The following is a 6,858-nucleotide window of genomic DNA, read 5'->3' as shown; positions in this document are numbered from 1 at the left end:
GACGAGAGACTCAGAAAGAAGGCGTCCTTCCACGCCCCACCGCGCTGCTATCACGAGACACGGCCGGAATAGAGGAGCGGCGAGCGCGCACTTTTATGAAAGTGCGCGCTCGCCGCTCCTTTAGTCCGGCCGTGGCCGAGACCGCGACGGAGCGAACGGGCTGACTACGACGCATGCGCGCGCCAGCTGCTGTTGCGAGAGAGGAGGGAAGGAGGAGCGGCGCACCTGCTGCGGACGCGGAGCTGTGGACGCCGTCCGACGCAGGAAGAGGCGACGCTAAGAAATGCTCTGCATTTAAAAATTCCCCGGGACACCACTGGCGCCTATGCGCCGTGGAACAAACGCCCAAGCCAGCAGATCGGCCAGCTACCAGAGGGCGCTGCGCACGCAAGATGGCGGCGCCCTCGTAGGTACGGTCGATATTGCGCGGGAATACATGCGAACAGGCGGCTTCACACCTTCAGCCGTGGCCGCTTCATGCTTTACTAGCTAGTTCTCACAGAGTATTCTTTCTTCTATGCTCCCTCGTGTTTTGTGAACTGGGTTGGAAGCGGGCTTGGCTGCTTGTGGCCTTCGTTAACACGACTGCGGGAATCTAAACAAAAATCCGAGGATCTTTTAAGGGAAATAAAAAAAGTAATAAATGACGTGAGGTCCAGTTTACTGACATTATTTTTCTTTTCTACTCCACGACTCCTAAAATTCCCAGAATCTGTTAGAGATTCCCTTTTTCCCTTTTGGCCTTAATTAAAACCATCACGGGTGACGTGAAGAGCATTTATTTCACGCTTGATTGGCGCCTCGCCAGAGAAGATAATATAAGGGTCTGTGATCGCCAGAGGACGGGTGAAATGAAGGCGCGCTCCTGAACAGCGCCAGCCGGGAGCCCGGGACGCCGCGGTTGATATTCGAAACGGCGCTTGTCGCTTCAAAAGAGGCTTCGCTGGCAGTCTGCTGGATGGGTTCTGGGGATCCGTAGTAGGCGGGCACACCGGCAGCTCGAGAATTTAAAAGCGCTTCTCGTTCCGTCGGTAAAAAATCAAAAACGCCAAAGGCAGCCTCATCGGCCAGAGAAACGTACCGGAGTCCGCCATGGCTCGGAGATGTAAAAGCTACCGCTGCCAGCGTTTGCGCTCTAGAACACACCGGTGCTGCCGGTGCATAGCACCTAGTTTGTGATGCAATAACCAGATCACAACCAAATTAAATTGAACCGGGTGAGAGAAATTCCAGCTTTGTTTGCTTATTTCTCAGCAAATAACGCATCGTTCCTCGTCGAGCAAAAGCCGAGAGAGCTAAGAAACGTATGATCTTTCGGTTAAAACAAAATTTAGGAATGGCTTAGTCTGTCGTAGTGGGTAATCTCCCCACAGGTGGCCAGCTTGTCTCTGCTCCCCGTGAACACGAGCCCGATGCCTTTATCGAGGTTAGACTGGTTCTAAAAATCTCGGCCTGCCTCGTGAGCCAGTTCAGTCCCCGGCAGATACGAGTGTGCTGGTGTCCATACAAGGCGAACATGCCTGAATTTGTCGGCGATAAACCTGAAAATAATTTAAGCCTCTCGCCAGGATATTCGTCGTCGAGCCAGATACAAGAATTCTGGCTTCTGTGTAAGCTATTGAGAGCGCAACAGCCGCTTTATCCGCCGCCTCGTGGTGCGTCGTAGGATTATGCCCGAGATCACCGCGTTTCCTTGCTATTCCATCAAGGCTACGGCTGCAGCCGTGGGTGGCAGTAACCCTCAGAATTCACATATAGGACATGTGAGTTCCACATAACTGCCGGAGAGGGACAGAAGCTGTCCCGGTTGTGTCTTGATGATGCCCCGGGTGCATATTTTGCGGTATGGAAGAACCATGGATGTATGAACGAGTGCTGTGGTCCAGGGAGCATTTGTGTTGATAAATGGAGGACATACGCAGGTACTACAGTGTACAGGGACCTTACAAGTGCGCGGCCAGTCTCCCTGCGCGAGCGCCTGGGCAGCTGCGTCGTCATTCGAGCTGCTACAAGCTCTTCCAGGGTATTATGTACCCCACTGCATGGAAGCGCTCCGTGAATGCCATGACGGGTATTCCTTGTTTGTAGACTTTCCCGACGGTGCTCTGAATTTTTGAAATTTCTGTCCTTGTGAAGCTCAGTAAAGGAGCCACGTATACGATGCGGCTTACAGTAAAAGCATGAACCAGGCGCTGTAAATTGCCTCTTTGCGGCCGAAGTGTTTATTTACCATGAGGGCAAGAAGGCGGTTGATTGGCTCCGCACTGGATCTCAATGCCGATATAGTAGCTGAGTTGGCTCCACTTGCCTGAACACGAAGGCAAAGGACACGATTGCACTCCACGCATCGTATTAGGCTGCCTTGTATATAGACTTGAATGTTCGGGGCATCTTTCTTTCTTTCTTCCCTGTTTAGGGGCTGGTAGAAAAGTATCTCAGATTTTTGCGCGAAGCAGGCAAGGCATTTCGGGGTGATGTAGTTATTGAGAGCTCGCTTCAGCCTGTCTTTCAGGTCCCCGTCACGGCATCTAGTCGCCCAGATTGTAATACCGCAATGTGTGAGCTCCGATTCCGATCCCCCCTGGGTTTGACTTGCCGTGCGATGAGTTAGAAATTCAAGACCAGATTTTAGGCAATTATTTCGTGCCTGACGTCAAACGCCCTGGTGAGGTCCATGGTGTAACTCTCGTGTCGAGTTCTGGACCTTGCATGTTGTGCAAATTCTGGTGTTTAAATTGCAGCATAACGTATTGCCGGAAAGCTTAGGCTAGAAATGTAGCACCTTGTGGCGATATAGTTGTTTGCCGCCATAGGCCTGTACAACCTATTCAATCAATCAACCAGTTTGCTTCCCGGAAATACATCTGGATGGGTCCATGGGCTAAAAGTAGACTTAACAGCTTGCCTGGGCCTATGAACCCTTACATGGCAGTAGCACTATGACAAGGAAAACTTCGAATAAACTCTAGCGTTTTAAATAAAACATAACGATAGCAAACTGCCTTTTACACAATTTAATACAACGGAGGTAACAGTGTGAGTACATCATTTCGCAAATATACAATTTTGTAACTACAAACAATTTGCAAATGTCCAACTTCATAATGGCTTGAAGTATAAAAACAATAGAATGGAACGCATTAAAATATACAACAATGCATAAGGAGAATCTATAACTTCAATGGGAAGGGAATGTATAAAAGAAGGAGAAAACACTAAAGAAATACGGTAACAGCAAAACCATTTCCGCTGAGAGGGGTAATTATATTTACGTTCGTCAATCAACAAATACTTGTTTCCAGTTTACTCTTTACTGGCAAAAAACACTTTCAGCTGTCCTCAAGGAAACTTTGCTACGAAATTGTATCTATTTAGTATTAATGGCAAGTTGTGCTCGGGTGATTGCAACTCGTAGTTACTGCAGAATATTCGCTGGTACCAGTTGTCTGTGTTACGGGTATTCATAGGGTGTGTTCTGGCCTGGAGTGATGCCGAATGTATGAGAAACGTTTTTATTGGTAACGATGAAAAGTGGAAGGAGCGGAAAAATCGGAAGTCGTACATGTAATTTCTCTTCATTATGTTGTAACGTGCGAAGAAAGTCCGAGTGGAAGAACAATAATCGACGTTTGCGATATGGCGAACGGCTTTCTTTTGAAAGATGAGTATTTTATTCGTGTTTTTTAGTGGTATTCGTCCATACTAAGCTGCAGTAATTTATATAGGAGGCAAATAAGGCATTGTAAATGTTCAGTAACTCTTTCTGGGAAGAGCCATTGTTTCCGCGCTATCGCGCCAGGTGCAGAAGAGAGTTTCTTACAGGTGGTATCAACTTGTTTATTCCAACGAAGTCGGGATGAGAACGTAACACCCAGGATCTTGTGATCATTTAGTAATTTTTCTTCATGATTGGCACATTTTATCGCATATTTCTGTTCAATTCTTCTATTTTTAGCTCGGAATAGATTTGTTTTTATTTTTGTGGGATTAACCTAAATTCGGTTTGAACTTAACCAATGAATACCTTTTCCGAAACCGCGTTACATTTCAGCGTTAGACTATTTACGACAGGACCAGAAAGAAGTATAGTACTGTCATCGGCCTATATTACAAATGTTGCATTTGGGCCAATGTGTGTAATGTCATTTATACATAAATTAAAAAGGAGGGGACCTAGCGCGCTGTCTTGAGGAACACCATTCAAAATCGGTAGAAAGGTAGACTGTTCACCAGAAATATGCAACTGTTTTCTAGATACTAGACTTCACTTTGTTTTCTAGATGCCATTTTATTAGTGTTATGGGCTTCCCACGAATTCCCGATGCGATAATTTTCCAGCAAAATATTATGATCTAGATTTTCGAAACCTTTACTAAAATGTATAAAAAATGCTGAAGTAAAGTTATTGTTTTCTATATGTGACAAAATGTGCTCTTTAATATTTACCGAGGCCGTTTCAGTGGACCTTCCTTAAGGAAAACCGAATCGTGCAGCCGTAATGATATTTTTTGCTTCAAGATAACCAGACACACGCGAAAAGATTCATTCGTCTAAACATTTGGAGAAGCCTGGAATGACAGATGCAAGTCTGTAATATTTACGATAATTTTGATCTCCGTGCTTAAATATTACCGTTACTCTTGCTCGCTTCATTTTATCCAGAAACGCCGCAGTCTGAAGAATTAAATTGTAATTGTGAGTAAGTACTTCGGTAATAAATTCTAGGACATACTTAGCATGTTTTACTTTAATGTTGTTTTTATGCAATGCTTTGCTATTTTTTATGCTCATAAAAGTTGTGTATACTTCGAAATAATCAGTACGCTCCAAAAAACGCTTCCAGTAGGACCACTAATACGTATTTGGAGTGCAGCCGTTTCCCCAGCTGGTACATCAATGTTGGTAAAGCACCTATTACAGCAATCCACAAGAATTTTTCCAGATAGTTTATGGTCATCCTGGACTATGTTTTCGATATGTGTTGCTATTGTACCGGGGCATAGGGAGTCATTTGTTAATTTCCAGACAACATCTGGTTGTTTTGAACAAATTTCTTCAAACAACTGCTGATGATATGTTCCCTCAGCTTGTCTTAGCTAATCATTTAGTTTGTTTCGAGCTTTTTATAAAGTTCCAGTGTATCTACCGATCGTGTTTTAAGAAATATGATATAGCTTAGTTTTTTCATTATTTTCTGATATGTTCGGGACCACGTATTCCAAACCCTTGCACAGGCACGACGTAAGGGAAATCGCACCAAAGTTTTCCAACATAAGTTCATTCCCCGGTTTCGGTATGGAAATCTTTGCTGTTTTCTAGGCTGGCGGAATTCACCTTCGCTCCCAGCACTGGTTCATGTACCATGTGTGGGCGGCTATGAAACAATCGTCGAGGTTACTCAGCAGCCTGTTCGTTACTCTATCCGGGCCAGAGGCCGATTTCGTCCGGAGGTTTGTCAGTGCAGATCGGATTTCAGCGTCCGTTAGGGGTGTTCCACCTCAGTACAATCATGTAACAGTTCTGGCTCTCCCTCTTAATTGCAGACGTCCTCGTTCGTTTGAAAACATTATGCTCATCACCGCCATATGTACGTAGGAGAGCGAGCAGGTTATTTCGTTATACCGTTTTACCCCCGTTAAGGTCTAGGAGGTTCTTACATATTCCACGTGCTGACCGTAACCGCGTGGTCTAAATACCTAATATATCACTCAAATAGTCGTTTCAAACGCATGACATGCGTTGTCACTAACAATACAACATTACAGGATGTAGAGCTAAGGGTGGCTGTGATTTTTTCTTGAAAGTGTGGCACCCTCTGTGAAATTTTATGTGAACGCGCTTATGCATGCTGATAGTAGTTGCAGTTTTCCCCAAATACGTCACAGCAAAATTTTACTGATTACCAGCGTGACACCATTTTTCCCTAAAACAAAGGTTTTTATCTCCGCGTTTTTTTTTTTCATGCGCCTCAACCCCGCATTAGGCACCGGCTCTCCCCGATAAATTGGATATTTTGCAAGCCCATTCACAAGTTCCTGCATCAGCTAGCGACGAACGACACAAGCCTCACAGCAGAAAGCGAGTGCGGCAACGAGACCGTACAGGAGGTAAGTACGTTTCCAGTTTCTAATTTTCCTTTTATAAGAAAGTCCCTGTATTTCTGTGTGCAATTTGGCAGTTTCTTTCCATGCAAAGTTTTCATAACGGCTGCGACAAGGAGAAAATTGTTCCAGTCACCAGAATGGGTCACGAAATTTGTTCCTATTTATTGCTAGAAACACAACCAAGCAACAACGCAGTTTAATGCACAACTAAAAATTTAACAGTAGATTAATTAAAATATATAGAAGTCTTTACATTTCTGGGCAGCAGTTTCAAATGTCACACATTACTGACCTGCTTGAACATTTATATGAGCAAAATACTTCGCTTTATGTTTACAAACTGAAGTTTTATGTGTGTTTCCCCTGTCGGATTTGCTTCTTCAGATCATAGACAGAATGCAGTGCAGCTATGAATCGGCAGATGAGGACGAGGATCTTGCCGAGGACGCCGGGAAGTATTTTGGGTCCGCTTCTGTTCAATGTTTACATAAATGATATAATTAACGTAAGTAAGCAGGCTAAATATATCATATATGCCGATGACAGCAGTATTTTTCTCTCTTCCCCTGACGTATACCAATTGGCTAGCGCTGCAAACCGGGTCCTGACATCCTTAACGTAATGGCCATCCAGTAATTCCTTGAGAATAAACAAACTCAAGACAAAAGCTGTGGTTTTTCATGAAAACGGAAGGCAAGTAAGAAACCCACCAGCCCTTTACCTAGCTGACACCCTTATTGAGTACGTAGAAAAG

This window comes from Haemaphysalis longicornis, unplaced genomic scaffold (assembly GCF_048455015.1).
Source record: "Haemaphysalis longicornis isolate Haplotype H1 unplaced genomic scaffold, Haemaphysalis longicornis Haplotype H1 scaffold_1, whole genome shotgun sequence".
Lineage (NCBI taxonomy): Eukaryota > Metazoa > Arthropoda > Arachnida > Ixodida > Ixodidae > Haemaphysalis > Haemaphysalis longicornis.
Note: the sequence above shows the minus strand (reverse complement) of the source record.